The following is a 22,743-nucleotide window of genomic DNA, read 5'->3' on the forward strand; positions in this document are numbered from 1 at the left end:
ACGAGCTGAGCTCGTCATGAACAATGGTAAATGTGGGATCCCAGCACCGGGGGGGAAAACCCTTAGCAGCCATGGAGTTAACAAAGCGGTACAAAAGGGGGTGGTGATGGACGGAGCATCTGAACCAATCAAACACTCACACCCAGTCAACAGATCTGGGTTTAATCCATCACCGTTCTTTAGCCCACTCTGCCAACCCAGTTCAGATATTGGCCATATGCAAATCAGTCTGACCCTGTACCTCATGGGAACAGTCCAGCCCGAACTGCCAAGCCATGCCTTCCCTGGACCGGAAGCAAGCTTCCGAGGACCGGTTTCTGGCATTTCAGCCGTCTTCAGCCCGGCTTGCTTGAATCCAGTGGCAAAGTGAGCAAGGGACTCACGTCTGATCATACACTGCCAACTTATGGTGAACAAAGCGGTACAAAAGGGGGTGGGGATGGACGGAGCATCTGAACCAATAAAACACTCACACCCAGTCAACAGATCTGGGTTTAATCCATCTCCGTTCTTTAGCCCACTCTGCCACCCCAGTTCAGACATGGCCATATGCTAATCAGTCTGACCCTGTGCCTCATGGGAACAGTCCAGCCCGAACTGCCAAGCCATGCCTTCCCTGGACCGGAAAAAAGGACCGGTTTCTGATTCGACCTCAAATCTGAATCGATAATAACTTGCTTGCATTTACTTCCTTCTTTATTACTTGTATCTTCTGTTGATGCACACAGTGAGTAACGGCAGACGCAATAGGAGGTTGGTCAGTCTTAATCATTCAAATTCAAGATATTTTTTACCACAGATATCTTTTGCCCAAGTGCACTAGGTTTATTTGAATTAAATCCGATTTTTCTATACCCATGGGGAGATAATTGGACAATGTGGCTGGAAATGGACGTGGGCCGGGCACGGACAAGCTTAGCTTCAGTGTACCAGCTGCATGATGTACCCCAGCATTTATCACATAGGCGGGGTAATTCCAGACATGCTTAGTCGCCATTAAGCCTGGGCAGTGAACTCTGATCAGTTCACGGAGTTTGTGGAGGTTTTTGGACTCCGCACTGATTGCAGAGTTCTGAAAAACGCAGCTCCGCATAGCGGAGCAGAGTGTTTTCCTCGCTCATGCTAGCTAATGGTAAATTAGAGAGCATGAGCAAGGAAAATCCAAAACTAGACCACTTCCCAGGGAGATTTCTCAATGTGGGCATTCGCGTTTGGTTGCATCTGTTCGCATCGAGAAACCTTCAGTTCGCATTGGGAAAGCTGCCACTCGAGTAGAACTTCTACTTGAGCTGCAGAAAGAAGCATCGCCCTATTGCACTGTACGAGATGCCATTTGCTCTGATTTTACAGTGCGATTAAAACATCAGGCACTAAAAATCAGTGTGAACAGCGCCAGGTAACTCACTCCGTGGCTCACGGAACTCCGCGTAGCTTGGCAACATTTTTTTGGCACTTCACCGAGTTCCTCGTAAACTCCTTGAATACCGCCCAGGCTTAGTCGCCATGCACTAGGACACGTCAATCTAATACAGGGGTCTCCAACCTTTTGTGTAGTGAGAGCTACTTCTGGTCAGGGAAAATGGTTGTGAGCTACTAAATCCCAAGCAACTCGCGCATTTTTCCGAGCGACCTCCCCCGCCCAGTTTAATTGACGTTAAACCTATTTATTCAGAGCCCATCGGCCCCATACTGTGGTTTCCACACAATAACACTGAAAGAAACTACTTTTTTCCCTTTTTTACATGTGCACTGCCTTCTGCAGCATAGTGAGACAAAAAGCTAAAGCACAAGCCACACAGTGACACAACAAAAGCACAAGCCTTGCAAGCGGAAGCCGATGCTTGTCGGAATGGGACAGAAAGGAGGCTCTGGCACCAAATTAAAAGAAGCCCCATAAGCCGGGTCAGGTGGCTTACTGCACTAAAGCTGCCACTGCAGGGGCCAGTGCTTGACCTCATGGTGACAGGTTTAAATCCAAGCAGGTCCACTCATCCTTTCATCCAGTTGAGGTCGAGATAATGAATAGCCTTGAGTTGGGTAACAATAAACATCTGTTATTCAGCCCCAGGACACCTTCGGGTAATCGTGCACTTTGCAACTAGACCTGTTATGTTATTAAATATAGGACATGCAAATCAAATAGCTAAAAAAAAGTGGGCCACATTTGCAAAATAATTAAAACTGAGACATGTTGTAGGACGGTGTTTTTCAAGGTATGGAAGACTACTTGGCTATTTGTGCTTGCAGCAGGCAATGTTTGGTACTATCAGAAAAAATTACAATAAAAAGCAGCCCACCAGCCAATAAAATCGGCACACACTTTTAGCCAAAAACCCACAGACAAGCATTGGCACAGACCACCAACCAATAAAATCGTCACACAAACAGACCACAAAACAACCATACATAACATCCTGAGTGGCCACACGACACCATGGAACAGTCAAGGCCTCACTGTGGAGAGGCCAGAGCTGGGAAGCCACAGCTGCCTGGATTGTCGTGGTGTGGAAGTTAAATTTGCTCTGTAACTGGGTGCTGGCTTCTATGAGCAATACCTGGGCATCAGCATCTTCATTGATCGTAATGTGCATCGATGGCACTGGCTGCGACACAGTTAGTGCCCAGATGTGCTGGCTGTGCAGCACCTTCAGTCTCGGGATGCACAGCAGAGATTCCTTCACAGCACTGAAGTCTACTCTACGCCCTTGAGTCCCTTCTATCAGTATGAGCAACACATCCCTCAGTATGGCTAGAATAGTGTGACCCCCAGACCATGATGGAGAAGACGAGGAACATACAGATGGGATCCACAATTTTATACTCTGGCTTGAAGTAGATAACGTGAGAAGCCACCAGTACCCCAACGCTCTGCACCAGGTCCCCCACAACATGAATGAAGGCAGCTCGCACACTGGTGCTCTGCTCCTTCTCAGGGGTGGTCTTGTGCGAATGTTCATGTGATCCTTCCATAGGGCCATGGAACTCCCCATTATGATGTTAACTGTTCCTAATGGTGAGGTGATCAGTATATTATTCCCTGCCCACTCTCACCACGTGCTTCCGGTGCCCTCTCTCTCCCTGCCTGGCTCCATGCCCATGCTATCGCCCCCTGAACCCTGTCCCCTATTTCTGCTCTCTGCCCACCCTGCTCTCACTCCATGCTTTCGGTTCCCCCTGCCTGTCCGGCTCTGTGCCACAACACCCTGCCTCTGTCCCACTCCCTACTCACTGCATACCCATGGCTAAGGTCCCTGCACCCTGCCCTGCTCACCACTGTCCTCTATCGCTGCACTCTCCCCTGTCCCTTGTTCTGCCCAACATGTCTGCCTTTCTGCCACTGCTCCCTGTCCCAACCCCTGCACTCTTTCCTGGCTCCCGGACACGCTCTCTGTTACTGCACCTTGCCCATGCTCCCTGCCCCTTCTCTAACCCTACACTGCCCTTATCCTGCCCTTGCTCCTGTCCTGAGCCCTGTTCACCGTCTCTGGCTCTCCCTCACTCTTTCCTTGCCCCCCTCTCTCCCGGTCTACGCCCTCAGTCTGTCGGTGACATCTCGACAATCTTCTCGTCGAACCCTCTGTCTCTCTCCATCCCTACTGTCTCTCCGCAGCCCCTCTCTCTCCTCCTGCCCCTACTGTCTCCCCCAGGCCCCTCTCCGCCCTGCCTCTCACGGTATCTCTGCGCCTCCACTGTCTCTCCGAGCCCCTCTCTTGTCTGCCCCTCACTGTCTCTTTCCGCCCCAACTGTCTCTCCCCAGCCCCTCTCTCTCTTGCTCCTCGCAGTCTCTTTCAGTCCAGCGGCCCCACTCTCTCTCTAACTCTCTTTCCAGCGCCCCAGTCTCTCCCTGGCACCACTGTCTCTCCAGCGACCCCTCTCTTTCTCTCTCCGGCTCCTCTGTCTCTCCCCAGCCCCCCTCTCTCTCTTTCTCTCCATTCCCTCTCTCATTCTTTCCAGCCCCTCTCTTTCTCGCCACCCCCTCTCTCTCTTTCTCTCCATCGTCCATTCCCTCTCTCTCTTTCTTTCCAGCCCCCTCTCTTAACACCTCCTTCAATCTCGTAGTCACAAAACCAGAGATTATCAGCTCCACTGCCAAGTAAACCAGGACTCCGGTCACCACCCAGATGGCAAGAACTGAGAGCAAAGCTCCCAGCCGTTGGAAGTAGAGGAGATCTCCCTAGGACAGTTTGAATTCAGAAGAAGAAAGAGGTGCTCAGTGCCGGGGGGTTCCTTGGAGCTGATCGACCGACTCCTCGCTATAGGGTGCAGACTTTGGGAGGTCAAGAGACGGCCACTCGATCTGAAAGCGCCTTTTAGGGACTGGATCTCAGGATAGCGCTGAGCCTGCAAAGGGAGCACCCAGTCATGCAGAGGAGCTGCTCTGTATTTTCATCGGGATTGATGCGTAGCATGAACTGAATCCTCACCACTTAACCGATTTTCTGTATATATTTTTTTGTTACCACATTAAACTGTATAACCCAGAGACATTATCAACACAAACAATTACAAATTAAGCTAGCCATACAGTGCACGTTCGGAATCTAATTATTAAGCACCGCTCTGGGGATTTTCACCTCTTTAGAAACTCGCTCGGAGAGCTGTGGTGATGGCAGCCGATGACCCCCTCTGAACGGCGAGGGACGTAGACGGCTATGGAAAGTACTTTCAGCTTTTGTCCTGCTCTGCACCCCAAGCTTCCTGTGAGGGGCTCCAGGCGTGGGGAGGGAAGGGGTAACTGGACCTGTATTTTCCAGGAATGGCAAGGGTTGAAGGCGAGTTCGAGCAAGGAGGGGAGAGCTCTAAAAAAACAACTACACCTATTGTGAGCTGCCATAAATGTATTAAGTAACAATAACTCTTCTGAATTAGCTCACCAGTGCGGAGCGCAGATACTTACCGATCTGCTACTCCACTCCGCCCACGATGAAAAGATCCATTTAAAGCGCAGTGCCCTCTGAAAAAGGCTGGTGGCGCGATTCCGGATTGTGACGGACTTCAGGAAGAACGTCATGTTCCTCTGCCCGCCCCGCCCCAGCCAAGCTCAGTTCAACCAATCTGAGCAGCTGGTTTTGGTGAGGGCGGGCAAACTCTAATGACAAACTTAAAAAGACAGTGAAGGGCTACAAAATGCATGCTGCAGCGCAGAACGATAGCTAAATTATTAGATGCCGGGCGAGCTACTACCAGGGGGTCGGCGAGCTACTGGTAGCTCGCGATCGACCTGTTGGAGACACCTGATCTAATATGACACCTTTAGCATGGGACAGTTCTCAAAATAAAACAAAATGGACACCGGTCTCCCTCTACATTAATGGTGGGGAGCAGGTGACATTCCAAAACAATCACTAAAAATACCAACACTAAAAGTTACAGAGAATTAGACTAACACAGAGTGCAAAGTGCTGTGCCATAAGGGTAACTTACAGTGGCACAGTACAGTATGGATAAAAAAGGAAAGGAAATGCAGAAAGTAGATAGGCTAACAGAATAAATTACTTGATACTCTGTTCCTCCAAGGGTGGAAGCATCCTCAAGGGGTCTATCCCAAAGACCTGGAAGACAAAAAAGAAGATAGCGAGTTAAACGAAAACAGCCAAACTCTACATTAAAAAGTTAATGTCACTATAAAAGAGGGGCGCTCTGTAAAGCCAGATGCAAAAGGAACAAAGCATACTTTTTGGTAAAGAAATCTTTGCTAAAGAAATAAATACTGGCTTTTACCTTTTCCTTATGTTCCTCTGCTCACTACAGAACAAACAATAACAGTGGTAGTCGCAACATATTCTTTCAGTGTTTTGGACAACCAATCAGATCATTTTGGATACGGATCCACCGACCCACATAGCTAGTGGGAGAAATAGCTCCAAAGATCAATCAGATTGACTTATGTGTTTACATGTTTGGATTTGTGATTATCCAATAACCTGAATCCTTGGAAAAAAACAAACTAACTCTCTAGATATACCTAAATGTTAACCTCTGTATGCCAAACATTTGCATCTTTTCAATCAAAAATATCTCCAAAACTACTGCACAGATTTAGAGCAAACCCAAAAAGCACTATCCTGGATGAAAATTCTAACTTTGTGTAAGTTAGGCGTAATTCCATTCAGCATTATTTTCTGCAATGAACAGCAAAGCACCACATGGAAATGAAATTAAAGGAAAATTAGATAAATAAAGCGTTCTACTACCCTGTGGCTTCTAGGCACTGAAGCTCCAGGAAACATAAAGACTGTAGGAACAAAGAGCAAGCACGATGCAACTATTAAAGAGCCAGGTTTTGAGAGCTTTCTGGAAGGACAAGTCTGTTTTGTTCTTAAGATATGGAGGCATAGAGTTGCAGAGCTTAGCTGTGCCGGTAAAGAAGCTCCTGCCGCCCCACTTTGATCTTTTGAATTTGGGTACCACTCAAGGATGAGGAGGATCTAAGGGCCAGATGTAGGTAGGCCAATACCGGTCGGTAAAGGCCGATTTTACCGAATTTCGGCCGTTACCGACCGGTATAGGCATATTGGGATGTAGGGGACAGTAAAGCATCCGAATCGGTAAAATTACCGAATCGGTAACATTACCGATTCGGTAAGGATACCGAATCGGAAAATATACAGATTCAGTAAAAATACCGATTCGGATAATTTACCGATTCTGTAAATATACCGAATCTGAAACATTACCGAATCGGTAAGTTTACCGATTCGGTAAGTGTACCGATTCGGTAAAATTACCGAATCTGTACAAATAATGAATCGGTAAATAACAAATGGTAAAAATGAGTATTTGAGATGTAGGGAACCTCTGAAATACCGAATTTGGCTTCAATTCGGTATTTAAGAGTCAGTAATTACCATGTATTGCAATCAGGTGGTAAACAGGTGCAAGGTATAAAATAGGCCCAAAATGCAACATTTCCTCAACTATAGGCTAACAGAATAAATTACTTGATACTCTGTTCCTCCAAGGGTGGAAGCATCCTCAAGGGGTCTATCCCAAAGACCTGGAAGACAAAAAAGAAGATAGCGAGTTAAACGAAAACAGCCAAACTCTACATTAAAAAGTTAATGTCACTATAAAAGAGGGGCGCTCTGTAAAGCCAGATGCAAAAGGAACAAAGCATACTTTTTGGTAAAGAAATCTTTGCTAAAGAAATAAATACTGGCTTTTACCTTTTCCTTATGTTCCTCTGCTCACTACAGAACAAACAATAACAGTGGTAGTCGCAACATATTCTTTCAGTGTTTTGGACAACCAATCAGATCATTTTGGATACGGATCCACCGACCCACATAGCTAGTGGGAGAAATAGCTCCAAAGATCAATCAGATTGACTTATGTGTTTACATGTTTGGATTTGTGATTATCCAATAACCTGAATCCTTGGAAAAAAACAAACTAACTCTCTAGATATACCTAAATGTTAACCTCTGTATGCCAAACATTTGCATCTTTTCAATCAAAAATATCTCCAAAACTACTGCACAGATTTAGAGCAAACCCAAAAAGCACTATCCTGGATGAAAATTCTAACTTTGTGTAAGTTAGGCGTAATTCCATTCAGCATTATTTTCTGCAATGAACAGCAAAGCACCACATGGAAATGAAATTAAAGGAAAATTAGATAAATAAAGCGTTCTACTACCCTGTGGCTTCTAGGCACTGAAGCTCCAGGAAACATAAAGACTGTAGGAACAAAGAGCAAGCACGATGCAACTATTAAAGAGCCAGGTTTTGAGAGCTTTCTGGAAGGACAAGTCTGTTTTGTTCTTAAGATATGGAGGCATAGAGTTGCAGAGCTTAGCTGTGCCGGTAAAGAAGCTCCTGCCGCCCCACTTTGATCTTTTGAATTTGGGTACCACTCAAGGATGAGGAGGATCTAAGGGCCAGATGTAGGTAGGCCAATACCGGTCGGTAAAGGCCGATTTTACCGAATTTCGGCCGTTACCGACCGGTATAGGCATATTGGGATGTAGGGGACAGTAAAGCATCCGAATCGGTAAAATTACCGAATCGGTAACATTACCGATTCGGTAAGGATACCGAATCGGAAAATATACAGATTCAGTAAAAATACCGATTCGGATAATTTACCGATTCTGTAAATATACCGAATCTGAAACATTACCGAATCGGTAAGTTTACCGATTCGGTAAGTGTACCGATTCGGTAAAATTACCGAATCTGTACAAATAATGAATCGGTAAATAACAAATGGTAAAAATGAGTATTTGAGATGTAGGGAACCTCTGAAATACCGAATTTGGCTTCAATTCGGTATTTAAGAGTCAGTAATTACCATGTATTGCAATCAGGTGGTAAACAGGTGCAAGGTATAAAATAGGCCCAAAATGCAACATTTCCTCAACTATGGCGGCATTCTATGTAATTGCGGGGTGGCTACGCCTACAGGCAGAAGGTGAGAGGGTCTGGAGGAGAGAGGAGCAGGTGTACAGACAGAGGATCACTCTATTCCAGCTAACTGACCCAGAGATCCTGCAGAGGTACAGGCTTGATCCCCAAACCATCCTGGACCTAATCAGGGACCTTCACCCACTATTGGAACATCCAACCACAAGGTCCCACGCCATCCCCCCCCAAGGCCAGGTGCTCTGCAGCCTGCACCTGCTCGCATCTGGTAGTTACCAGAGTGTGGCTGCTGCGGTTGGTGGGGTGTCCCAGAGCGCTCTGTCACGTTTCTTTCAGAACTTCCTTGATGCAATGTTGCAGGTAATGCATTTATACATCCGCTTTCCAGCAACACATGCAGAACTGCTAAGGACAAAGACTGACTTTTACCAGGTGGCGCATTTCCCCCACATCATAGGCTGTATTGATGGTACACACGTACCAATATGCCCTCCAGCTGCCACAGAGTACATCTATCGTAACCGCAAGTCCACCCACACCATCAACGTTCAGGTGATCTGTGATGCCAAATATGTGATCACTGACATAGTGGCCAAATTTCCGGGGAGTACCCACGACTCCTACATATTCCAGAACAGTGGGATCTATGCACGCCTGACTGCGGGGGAGTTTGGTGAAGGATACTTGCTAGGTGAGACACTGTGTGGTAATCAGTAGAATCATGTAACAGGTGGATGTGTTAGAGCATGTGAATAATGTCCTTTTCTCATTCCTAATAGGGGACAGTGCATATGCCCTCCGGTCCTTCATCCTCACACCCTACCTCAATCCAACAACACCAAGTCAGAGGCAATACAACCGGGCACACAAAACAACTAGGAACATCGTGGAGCGCACCTTTGGCATGTGGAAAAGCCGCTTTCGCTGCCTCCATAAAAGCGGAGGGGCCCGCCAGTACACACCTATCACCTGCTGCAAAATTATTGCAGCCTGTGCAATGCTGCACAACCTGGCGGTCAAGAAGGGGACAGAAGTGGAACTCTCAGATTTTGAGGACCATGACGATGAGTATGCTGTCCCTGACCCACACACATCTGGTGGAGCAACAGCAACTGATGGCAGACACAGACGGGAAGAGGTTGCACGCAACTATTTTTAAGTAAGTAAGCCATAAACACAGCCATGGGATGCTAGAACTCAGGTTTAATTCACAAATCACTTTTGTTATCACAGCACAAAAGTTTAAATTAAACTCTTTTCACGCCAATGCTCTGTGTGATGTACAAGAACACCTTCAACTGTGTGAGTCATTTCCTAGATCGCTTCCCTGTAACACTAGGGGGTTGTTCAACCTGCTCATTGTCTTGTTGTCCTGCGGCCTCAGCATGGCGCCTGCTCCTCCTGGTTTCTGTCACAGGGATGCTTCCCATGCTGCTCCTGCTTGTGATCTCCTCACTGATAGGCACTTCCATTGCAGCTGTGTGCGCAGTTTGGGTGTTCAACAGTGCCTCCAGGGCACTGGTCACCCTGCCCATGCCCCTAGTGACCTCATTAGTATTTAGCATCATGGCCTCCTGCATGTTGGAGCTCCTCCTGCATAACAGGGAAGCGGCAGAGGCCATGCGGTAGAGGGCACTGCTATGGACATGTGCACGACGCCTTTCCCTGTCCCTTAAAGCAAAGTCATTATCCAGTTTGGTGCATAGTAGCTGCACCGAGTTGTGTATTCCTCGCATCCCTGCAGCCATCTCCCTGTTAACCATCACCAATTTTTTGTTGGCCTGCACCATTTCCTTGTTGTCCTGTACCATCTGACTGATGCCCTTTCCTATCTCCCCTATGTTGCTATTCAGGGTACTCAGCTGTCGTTGGCATGCTTGGATGGCTCTCCCCTGCATCCGCTGTATCCGGACCATGCTCCCCTCCAGACCTAGGAAAACACTTTCACCCTCAACTGGTGCATCTCCTGGCCTTTCCTGCACTCTGCGGCGTCTTCCACTACTATCGCCCATCGCTGCACTGGAGTGTGTTGTGCCAGGGCCCGCTGGCACTTGCAGGTTCAGTTGTTCCTCACCCTCAATGTCAGCTGCCACGGACTCAAAATCTGGGAGTGGACCCACGACATGCCTCCTGCCTGGCTGTGTTGGAGGTATCACGTCATGTTGTGATGCAGCCATCTCTGGTGATGAGAGCAGGAGTGGGGACTGTGATCCGCTAGGGGTTGCCTGCAATTCCTGGGCCATTTCTGTGTCCTGGCCAGGTGGATGGCTACTTGATGCAGCTTCCTCAGGTGGTACGTTGGGTCTACTGACTCCTGCATCCTCACTTTCCTCCCCCTCAGGTTGTGTCCCTTCAGCCTCCTGCGTTTGCCTACGTGATGTTTCACCTGTGGACATATATGAGCGTACATTAGATAGGCGCTACTGTCTAACATTCACTACAATACAAATTTACACTTAGCCCATGTTCTGTATGCAGTCATTACATCTACTAGTTGTTTGGTGTGCTGTATGACATGGCCTAACATTTCCTGTCTACATCTCGCATCATGCATTGGCCCAGTGTATTGCTAGCAGTACTGTTATTGGGTTTACTTGCCCACTAAGGGTACAGGTAAGGGGAATGGTATTGGGGGAATACTGTGCATGTCTCTTACCTTTTTTTCTTGCAGCTCTGGCCGAGCTGTCTACGTCTCCCAGGCCGCAGACGCTCTCCCTTTCAAGGGTTGAGGACACCATCTCCTCCAGGTCAGTCAGGGGGGTGCTGGGTTCTTGCCTCCGCCAGTTTTCCCAGCCTGCCTGTGTATTTCTGCCATTTTTCTTTTAGTTAGGCTCCTCAGGTCATAAAAGCGTTTTTTGAGGTCCTCAGTATCCCTGGTGGTGACCCCCACAGCATTCACCTTCTCCATGATGTCCAGCCATATTTTTCGTTTGGCTGATTCTGGCACAGTCAGGGACTGCCTCCCAAACAATTTGTGGTGCACCCTGACCACCTCCTCCACTAGCACCTGCAGCTCCATGCTGCTGAATTTTAATTTACTTTTCCTCTCAGGCTGCTCTTTCTCTTGGCTGCTTGCCATTTTACACTTTTAAAAGTGTTCCAACCCCTTTCTGCTGCCTGTGCACTCTGCTCTGCTCCAACTGCCTTTTCCAGGAGGTTCTGATTACTTGCAGCTGCCTGTGTGGCCACTTCCTGCTAGGGAGGGGGAGGGTGCTGGCACATGATTGGCTGCCTACCTGGTTTCACTTTAGTAACGTTACCGAATCGGTAAATACCGAATCAGTATTTACCGATTCTGTAAATACCGATTCGGTATCCCCCATTCATTCCTATGGGCCAATAGGCCCATAGGAATGAATGGGGGATACCGAATCGGTATTTACAGAATCGGTAAATACCAATTCGGTATTTACCGATTGTCTGCTACCGAACTTTACCGAATCGGTATTTTTTACCGATTTTTTTCCTACATCTCATTTTCCGATCTGAAAATACAGATTCTGTAAAATTCGGTATTTTCAGATCGGTAAAATCGCTTTACCTACATCTAGGCCTATGTGATCTATTGAGTGTGTATCATTGGAAGCATTGTCTAAATTACTTACGACCTATGCCATGCATCGCCTTGAAGGCGATGTGAAGGGCCTTTTAGTCTATCTGCTTTTTTATGGGACGCCAATGGAGCTGGTAGAGGCCATGGGAGCCAGATTGAAATTTGGTAATTCCCAGGAGTAATAGAGCAGGAGCATTTTGTAGGATTTGCAGTCTATTTAAGCATCTTTTCTGGATGCTGGTAAATAGAGCATTACAGTAATCAATTTAAGAAATGATATGGGTAGTGACTACATTTTCTGGTAGTTTGCATTGGAAGAAGGGACTACCTTTCCTAAGTTATTTTAGCAGGAAAAAGGACACGGAGGTGATCGCGTTGACATTGCTATCAAAAGAAAGATTATTCTCTAAGAGTACACCTAAGTTCTTAGCTATGGAGAAAGGGGAGGGTGACATTCCAAAATCTTGTGGCCACCATCTGGGAGACCAAAACAATGTGTTTCTGCCAAACTATAGCACTTTGGTTTTACCTGAGTTTAGTTTAAGGTAGCTGAGGGCCATCCAATTCCTTATCTGCAACATACAGTCCTAGCATATGAAGAAGGTATTGTAGGTATTACTGGCCACTGTTACAACTATCTGGGTGTCGTTGGCGTAGGACTCCAGAGTGAAACAAACTATTTGTTCAACTTGGCTGGGGGGGGGGGTCACATATAGGTGTAGAGCGAAGGGCTCAATTAAGAGCCCTGTGGGATCCTACTTGGTAAAGAGAATGAGGGAGGCTTGAACTTATCCAGGGCAAGAAACTGCTCTGGACCCGAGAGGATGGATTTCAGGAGCTGAAGCACCTTGCCCCTCATTCCTTGCATAGAAAGACGGACGTTTAGCAGGTCATAGTTGACTATGTTGAATGCAGTTGAGAGGTCTAATAGTATCAGTGCAACATTACTACAAGCATCTAGCAGTTATCTGATTTTGTCTGCAGCAGTGATCAGAGCCAGTTCAGTACTGTGCTGACTTCTGAAGCCAAGTTGGGTTTTGTCAAGATGCCCATTGTTTTCTGATGAAAGAGCAGAGTTCCGCATTGATGGCCTTCTCTACTATCTAAGGGCCGACAAGAAATGGGATGGTAGTTGTTAGGATCATTGGCATCCAGGGTAAGTCTTTTTTTTTTTTTAGAAGAGGGAGGATGGAAGCTTTTTTCCACTCTTTGGGAAAGTCGTCAGTCATAAACATCGTATTGAAGATATCAGTGAGGTGCTGGAATATAATATCAGGTGCAAGATGAAGGATTGTAGCAGGGCAAGGGACAAGTAAGGAACCTGACTTAATCTGGCTGAGAAGGGCCTGCACAAAGGATGAGGTCCTAACTGCTGCGCCTAAGGAGGGAGCTCACCTCTGTTGAGGTGGAGAGAGGAGTAGAATTATTTTCAAACCGAGCAGTGATACTATATGAAATAGCTACATCGAATACCAGAAGGCCCGAAGTGTTTGTTTTATTAGAAGGGCTGTTGGATGATGAGTTGTATGAGAACAAGTTGTAGATATAACGTCTACCTTTTCCTTGAAGAAAGAGGCTAGAGAGTTGCAGAATGTCTTATCAGCAGTACAGTTTTTGCAATCGGAAAGCCTGATCGACTGTTTCACTACATCAAAGAGTTCTTTGGATGAGTTTAGCGAGGACTGAATTTTGGATGTAAATTAACTGGATTTTGCTTTCAGAATCAACTCCTTATAGGCTGAGATAGCCAATCTGTACGCTTCTTTTTCTAAACGATCGTAGTCGGTGCGCCATTTTCTTTCCAACCTATGACAGGCTTGTTTTTGTAACCTAAATTTATAATCTAACCAAGGTTCTGACGGTGTAGTTCTGTGATTTTATTTTACGCTTTAACTGGGGCAAGAAGATTAAGAATGAACGTATCCACATATGGTAGTTACAAGAACAGTGTCAAGGTCCATACAAGTCCCAGGCACAGATTGGGCTAAAGTTGTATTTAGAGTGTCAGAGTTAGTTTTATGCCGGGGACAGTATGAAAGACGAGAAGGCCGATGGCAGGTGTTTGAGTTTTTTACCTCTAGCTTTTAGTGAAACATCACAGCGGGGTGGTCAGCCCAAACAAGAGGAATGGAGGATGCAGAAAGACGGGGGATATCTGAGAAAATCCCATCTAGTAGATGGCCTGCTGAATGCGTGGGTCCCTTTACCAATTGGGCAAACCCAGGCTAACCAAGAAATCACAAAGATGAGCCAAGTCGTGGTCCAGGGTTTTTTTCAAGATGGAAATTAAAGTCACCAAGAATGGTTAAGTCAGAAGAGTTAGCTTTGATTTCTAGTAATTGACCAAAGTTATGAGTGAAAGTCTACCAAGGGCCTGAGGGACGATAACCATTAAAGGTTGGTTAGTTCTAGTTTAAAGGAGAGTGCTTCACCGTCTGGAGTTACAGGAGGTGGTAAAAAAGACGCTTTGAGGTGTTTGCAGAAGATAATCACTAGTTTTCCATTCCTTTTTCTGACACAGTCCAGCCTAAAGATTGAGTGGCCAGGAGGGGTTGCATTAATGAGATCAGGGCCAGAAGCAACATCTGCCCATGTCTCGGTGACAAAAGCTATGTCAATATGAAGAGTGTCCAAGGTTTGTATGATAGAGGCACGCATGGCTAAACCACGCGTCCCTCTACGATGCAGCCCGACCCACGAATGCCTCTTAACCATGAATTCATTTACCAAGCATGCCTTTACCATGCAATTTCGTGGTAAAGGTACGATTGGTAAAGGTGGATGATTGGCTAAAGTCGCAACCCTCCTGCCCCCGCCCTAAGCTACAAATCTCTACCTGCCCCCCTCCGCCCTGAGGTCCAAATACCCAACCCCCTCCTACCCCCTCATGCTGTCCTTAACCCTTAATATACACTACCCTGAGCCCCTTCACCCCCACGCTGTCCCTAAAACTACCCCAACCCCTTTCACTGCCTTTAGGCCTAAAACGCTAACCCCTATTTTAAAAAACTACCCGACCCACCCCATCGCTTGGGTGTGTGTGGTTGGGTGTGGTTGTGTGTGGTTGTGTGGGTTTGTGTGGTTGTGTGTGTGGTTGTGTATGTGGTTGTGTGTGTGGTTGTGTATGTGTGTGGTTGTGTATGTGTGTGGTTGTGTGTGTGTTTATAAAGACGTATTAGCTTTCAGAAGTAAGCAGCTCCAAGGCAGAATGCCTTTCTGTATAACAACTGTATCACATGTCGGATATTGAACAACGCAGGGTGTCACATATCTAATATCAACAAGCATGCCTTTGATCCCATTAATTAATGTATTTAATGCAAGGCACAGGCAGTCACAGAGTTCTATATCAACGTCAACACAACACGGCTGTCCGATAGCAAGGTCCGAGGAAATGTGTTCAAACTAGTGGATGTGGAGACAAACAGGGAATGATGCGTGTTATCACCTATTTAAATGGCACTCACCTGTGGAAGGCACCTCGAGAATGGTGTAATCACTGTGAGTGCTCTGGGTCTTGCGTATCAAAGTGTACATGATATCTATCTAAGTCTTCAGCTACAAAAGCAAACTAGAATAGGAAACCCGTAAAAAATGGTAAATTGCTGTCCCATTAGCTAGCATTCTTTTGTTTTCTGTAATGAGGAATAATGAGAGCACAAGATGACTATATATACAAGCTACTTTCACCCGATGTTAAAGATCGGGACCTTTGAGAGTCAGCATTTTTAATGATCGGTATGCTATGATAACAGTGGCAGGCAGTGGTAGGATGCACCAAAATCCATTAGCCAACGCCACAATTGTAAGGTAATTTAAAAATCCAAATAGACAGTAAAGCTATTATACAATTATGCTTACATTTACCAGTGTTTTTTCCATTTCTTGACATCAATGCATGTGTTGCGGTGTGCAGCAGCGGTCCTGCAGAATGTATTGTTTGCATGTATTTGCTGTTGGCCATATTAAGTGTGTCGTAAGTCACTCGGGTGCGTTTGTGTTACCAGAAGCCATTACGATCTACGCACTACGATCGCTGGGTGTGGTGGGCACTGGCAATTTCCTCGACTCACCTTTGGGTCGTATTACCACCCATCGCTGATGCTCAGTGGCGTGAGTAGGTGTGTGCGCTGGGAAGACGAGGCAGGGACGCGCTTCTGGCACATTGCTGCACAAGAAAAACTAGGGTTTGCACCATTGAAGCGCTGTGAAGATATACCCCGAAAGTCCACTCCCGCCGACATTAGGACTCTAACTGAGTGGGCGGCTGTCAAAACAGTAACGTAGAGAACACTGTCTGTGCAGCAGGGGGTGGCGCCCCAGCGGAATGCGTGGGATGTTTACATCGATAAACTGCAGGCTAAAGCACACGAGAGACTCCCTGAGAGCTAGCTTGGTGACAGTATGGAGTGCTAGCAGAAGTGAACAGCACAAGCAATATGGCCGCATACAATGCAGCGATCATAGTGCGTAGCGTATGCCACTCTTGTGTGCATGCCGGAGCAACAGGTCAGCAGTTTCAGTGGGTGATGGGTAAAGCACTCACTTGGATATAGCCTTTCTCTTTACGTAATGTGACTTTGTGCGAGTTAAACTAACAGCACTTAGCAGCAGAATAAGGGTGGCAGAATAAGCCTGTTTAGAAAGTCTTAAGGGCATTCTTGTTTGAAGCAAGGTCATTGAGTAACATTTCGTCAAACAAGACATGCATGGGAAGTGGGGGGCGGCTGGGAAACTGGAAGTACGGCCGGCCATGAATAATTTTGGGAGGAGAAGCCGCAGAGCACGGCTGGCCGGCCGGCCATGAATAATTAGGGGAGGAGAAGCAGCAGAGCGCACGCTGGGAGATGCCCTTGGATGTGGTGTCACGGCCTGGCGGCCGTGAACAAATGCAAGAATAGAGAACAAATGGGAGGGGTGGGGGGGGAGCAGGAGGTGAGCCTGAGAGTGGCTGAAGCAACATTGGAGGGCAGAAGTAAATGGGTACCAGAAGCTAGAGAACAATATAGATGGTGCAGGTAGAGCAAACATGCAATAGGACGTTGGAGCTTGAGAAGTACGCAGACATGAAGGCAGCATGGGTTGGGGGAGCACACTAGGGAGAGCGCATCATGGAAGGGCGCAGGGGAGAGCCACATGGGCAAGACAAGGCAGGGAGGAAGAGAAGCATTACTAGGTAGGCAGATGAAAAAAACGTGCGCTTTGGCGAGTTAAAACAAACAGAAACATGCACTGGAAATATTGTGCAAAGCATCGCAGACTGTCAAAAAATAACCACGGTGCACATTATGTGGTGGGGCAAGCTCGTATATGGTGTGCGAGGCGGGCAGAAAGGACGGCTGTGGGACGTGGGAGGGGGTGAGATGCTGATGTCAGATTAGCTGCGGAGCGGATCTCTTTCAAGTAGCTCACGCGCTCGAGGCCGTGAAAGTTAAAGTAATTAGGGGGGAGGTGGGAGGGAGGCTGATAGGCAGAAGGCTCGGGCAAGCTCGTGCACGAGGACGTGCACTTCTCCAAATTCGCTTTTTGGGAGCCTTTAAGCCGCAGAGCGCACGCTGGGAGAAGCCCTTTGATGCAAGAAAAGAGAACAAATGGGAGGGGTGGGGGGAGTGCATGCGCAATGTGAGAGGGGGAGCAGGAGGTGAACCTGAGAGTGGCTGAAGCAACATTGGAGGGCAGAAGAAAATTGGGTACCAGAAGCTAGAGAACAATATAGATGGTGCAGGGAGAGCAAACATGCAATAGCAAGGTGGAGCTTGAGAAGGACGCAGACATGAAAGCAGCGTGGGTTGGGGGAGCACACTAGGGAGAGCACATCATGGAAGGGCGCAGGGGAGAGCCACACGGGCGAGACAAGGCAGGGAGGAAGAGAAGCATTACTAGGTAGGCAGATGAAGAAAACATGCACTTTGGGGAGCTAAAACAAACAGAAACATGCACTGGAATATGGTGCATAGCATCGCACACTGTCAAAAAATAACCAAGGTGCACATTATGTGGTGGGGCAAGCTCGTATGTAGTGTGCGAGGCGGGCAGAAAGGACGGCAGTGGGAGGTGGGAGGGGGGGAGATGCTGATGTCAGATTAGCTGCGGAGTGGATCTCTAGCTAAAACAAACAGAAACATGCACTGGAATATTGTGCAAAGCATCGCACACTGTCATAAAATAACCACAGTGCACATTATGTGGTGGGGCAAGCTCGTATGTGGTGTGCGAGGCGGGCAGAATGGACGGCCGTTGAAGATGGGGGGAGAGATGCTGATGTCAGATTAGCTACGGAGCGGATCTCTTTTAAGTAGCTCACGGCCTCGAGGCCGTGAAAGTTAAAGCAATTAGGGGGGAGGTGGGAGGGAGGCTGATAGGCAGAAGGCTCAGGCAAGCTTGTGCACGAGGGCGTGCACTTCTCGAAATCCGCTTTTTGAGAGCCTTGGGTTTAAGTAGTGGTTTAGCTGCATTAGACTCGCATACTCATTCCTGCGGAATGGAGTAGGCGAGACCTAAAAATCGACCTGCCCCTCCCCCAGCCCTGAAAACTACCCCAACCTTCCTCCAACCCTGAACACTACCCCAACCCCCTCAGCCCTGAAAACGACTCAGTCCCCCTCCCCAGCCCTGCAAACAACCCTGACCCCCCAGCCCTGAATATGACCCAACCTCCCAACACTGAAAACGACCTGACCCCCTCAGCCCTGAAAATGAATCCGACCCCCGAAAACGACAGCGGACCCTACCAGCCCTGAAATGACCCCGACCCTACCAGCCCTGAAATTGACCCCGACCAGCAGCCCTGAAAACGACCCTGAACCCCCAGCTCTGAAAACAACCCGAGCCCTAAAAACTGCCCCCAACCCATACAAACTACACCCAACAAACCCAGCACCAGCCCCAGCCCAACTTACCCCACCACGCCCTCTCTTCCTGCTTCCTCCAAGCTGCAGCCAGGAGCTAGACCGCGCACTGCCATAACCATGCATATGCATGCATAAGGCATATGCGTGGTAGCGCTTTGCGTATTCGGAATACATGTGGCTCTCCCCGCATTGTTCTGACTGTTTCCAGTGTCTAGGAAGTCAGCAAACTCCAAACCATTTTTTAATCAAGGATCTGGCATTAATAAGTGTGCAGCAGTATTGAGCGGGGGCTTGCACTAACTGGCTTTGTGGGGACTGGGCAAATTGTATCCTCGGAGATGATATATTGCAACATGTGCAGTACCACTCATTCATATCACCTAAGGGTTGTGAGGTGGGGCCAGAGAATTTCTTACCTAGTGTCTTAAGGTTGAGCAGCTCTTCCCATGAGTAACATATCGATCGATGCAGGCGGTTGGGGAGTAGAACCGGCAGGGGGGCTTGCGCTGAGCGTGGAAGGGTGCAGACAGACCTGCCCTGTTGAGCCGGTTTTGAAGCCTCTCATCCGGGAACATGTCAGGGGGTATTAAGGGAAAGCTATTCAGCGCAACGCAGGTGAGTTGAAGAACCAAATGTGAGGGCAAAATAATCTCACACCAGTGTACAGCAACCACTACTGTCAATCACAGGTTCCCCTGAGAAAGTCAGTTACTGGTGACTCAAGTAAAAGCAAAGAAATTATGAGAACGGTAATAAAACATAAAATAAATCAGTTTAAAAATGAAGAAGCGCGCCATGCAAAGATGGTGACTGGTGAGCCAGGTACCTCCTGAAACACATGCTTATACTACAAAGAAATCAGTAAATTAGGGTAAAACTACCTTGTGGAGCTATAATGATGTGTGTTTGAGCTATGTTTGAAGCCCAGCAGACGGAGACGTGTCAGTGGGCATTAAAGGAGCGCAATTCAGCTCAACGCAGTTGGATATGAAATGGAAAATAACTTTTTTGAGCATGTCCTCCCTCCTTTTTCTTGAACCTCACCCTTTTTTTTCTTGACTTCTGATTGACAAACCTCAATGAAACTTGCCTTGAAGGCACCAAAAAGAATGAATTCTTTTTAGGAAAGTTTCAAGCAGATTTGTATAACTGCGTCAAAGTTATTAAGAAAACAAAAATTATCTTTCGTATGAAAATTATGACTTACCATAACTACTCTGGAATCATTGAACCAAGCATAATGTGTATTGATTTGCTTCTAAATGTATTATTATATGACAAATCTAGATGAAATTTGGCATGGTTGTGTTGATTCATCACATGGGGACAGTAAAAGAAGACACCTAAAAGTGTTAATTTTACTAATAACTGTGAGACATTGACCTAAATCAGCATGTATTTCGGTAAACCTTTGGCATTTGTTTGTTCTTGGTATGCCAAGTTCAATGCAGAGCAATCATGGGGTAGGTCATTTAATTTATTGGGATTCACACAAATCCATCAAGGGGGCAGAGTTAAATAGGAGAACAGAGGGTGGGAGTTGGGATCTTGAATGAGTGAGCTCCGGAGTAAGGGTCCCCAGGTGCACTGTGTTTATCAAAGTACAGTGGGATTCAATTGAAAAGAAAAGAGATTTTAGGAAGTATTGACATTTTAGCCAAGTTTGCCCTGCAATGATCGAGAGAGGCAACAAAGTGAAGGTCCTGATCAACTTCACACACTCTCTTGCAACTACTGTCAAATTAGTTTCTGCAATCTTGGCTGTGCCTTGAACTATCTTGATCCCTAAATATCTCATAGTGGGGCTTATTTGATACTGATATTGTGTAGCCACCTGGTTCCAAACAATTACCTCAGTTTTAGCCGCGTTGATTTCGTACCCGAGACTAAACCGAAATTTTGGGCTTGACTGATGACAGCTGGGAAATCCCTATCAAGGTCAGCCGTGACGTTTAAAACATCATCAGCATACAGGGCTACCTTCCTCTCCCACTCTCCATATCTAAGAGGCTGAATATTAATATCCTCCCTTAACCGTTTAGCAAAAGATTTGATGTACAGATCGAAAAGGGGAGGGGAGAGTGGGCAGCCCTGTCTAGTACCCCTAGATATATCAAAGGGCGCTGTAAGACCACCGTTTACCAGCAACCTAGCTGAAGGGCTCCTGTAGATAGATCGTACGATGTGACAAAACTTTTCACCAAGATCCAATTCTTTCAAGGCCTCCGACAGGTATAACCAGTTTACCCTGTCGAAGACCTAGGTTGCGTCTAGAGTAATCGCTGCCAATGGTAGGGCGTATGTAGATGCCAGGTATATTGCCCCGATAAGGTCCTAAGTTAGGTGTGATAACTGGCGGTCCTTCACAAAGCCCTTCTGATCAAGATGCAGGACATACCCACCACTGTACCCAGTCATGCTGCCATAATACATGTAAAGATTTTATAATCAGCATTTAATAGAGATATGGGTCTATAAGACACACAATTAGATGCCGCTTTCCCTAGTTTTTGTATTAAAACTATAATGGCCTAATTCCAAGAATCTGGCGGGATCAGGCCTTCTTGCAAGATCTGATTGAAGAGTTTGGTCATAGTAGGAATAACGTGATCCCCTATTACCTTGTATATCTCGGAAGGTAAGCTATCTGGCCATGCGGCCTTACCCCTCTTAGTTTTTACAATTGCCTCCCTTACTTCCAGACAGGAGATCTCCCTATCCAGATATCTTTGTTGCTCAGGGCTAAGAGAGGGAAGCGACATGCTCTCAAGCCACCTCTGGGCACGCTGACTATCAACATTGCCATCCTCAAGGTAGATATTCTGGAAAAAGGAATAAAAAGCATCATGTATTTCCTCATCCGTTGCGGAAGTACACCTTTCATCTCTGATCTCTCGGATATAGCTCCTTGCTCGGTCAGATTTATACTTCCAAGTGAGGAGCTTGCCTGCTCCTTCCCCATATTTGAAGTGTGAGATTTTACTGACTTCCCACCTTCTGAGAAGCCTGGTGTTTAGAATGCTTTCAAGCTGGGATTTCGATTCCCTGATCTTATCCCGCTTCTCCTGTAGGATTTCGGGAGGCATTGGAGCAGAAAGATCTACCTCTGTGTCCTTTAACCTATGCTCAATATCCGAGATCTCCTCCTTATATATTTTATTTTAATAACAGGACCTGTTAGTAATTTGTCCCCGTAGGAAGGCTTTCAGAGAATCCCAGACTTAAGTGATTAAAGCAGTGCCCACATTCACCTCTAAAAACCAGGACACTTCTTGTGAAAGATAAAGTTCTTCTTCCCTTTCCCTGAGTATAACACGATTGAAAGACTATCAGGTACATGCATCAAAGGATTTTGCGATCGCAAATGGTGCGAATTGCAAAAATCGGCCGTTTGTGATCGCAAAATCCTCTTTTGGAATGCCTGAAGGTTCAAGGCCCTCGCAATTTAAGAATTCGCAAATATTTGCGAATTTTCAAATTGCAATTGCATTTAAGGAATCACATTTTGCAATTCCTTAAATGCAATGCAAGAAACATTTAAAAATTGCGATTTCGCAATTAAGGAGAGCAAATTACCATGAGGTTGGACCTCATGGTAATTTGCGAAAAATCTTAAAAATGCAATTTTGTGCATTTTTCTAACTGTCATGTTGTGCATAGATTGATTTCAGGGGTGCAACAGGGTGTCCACTCCTTTGGACACCCCTGCACCCTTGAAATCACAATCTCAATTTGCGATTAGCTAATTGCGATTCGCAAATTGAGATTGTCTTCCCATTCATTCCTATGGGCCTTTTGGCCCATAGGAATCAATGGGAAGGGATTCCTTAATTGCAATTCACAAAGCGTGAATCGCAATTAAGGAATTATAAGGAATCGCTAAATAAATTGCGATTTTTTAATGCATTGCCGTTTGCGATTCCTTAATTGCGATTCCTTAATTTTCGCAATTAAGAAATCGCAAACGGCCGCAAT

Source organism: Lissotriton vulgaris, chromosome 12, assembly GCF_964263255.1.
Source record: "Lissotriton vulgaris chromosome 12, aLisVul1.2, whole genome shotgun sequence".
Taxonomy (NCBI): domain Eukaryota; kingdom Metazoa; phylum Chordata; class Amphibia; order Caudata; family Salamandridae; genus Lissotriton; species Lissotriton vulgaris.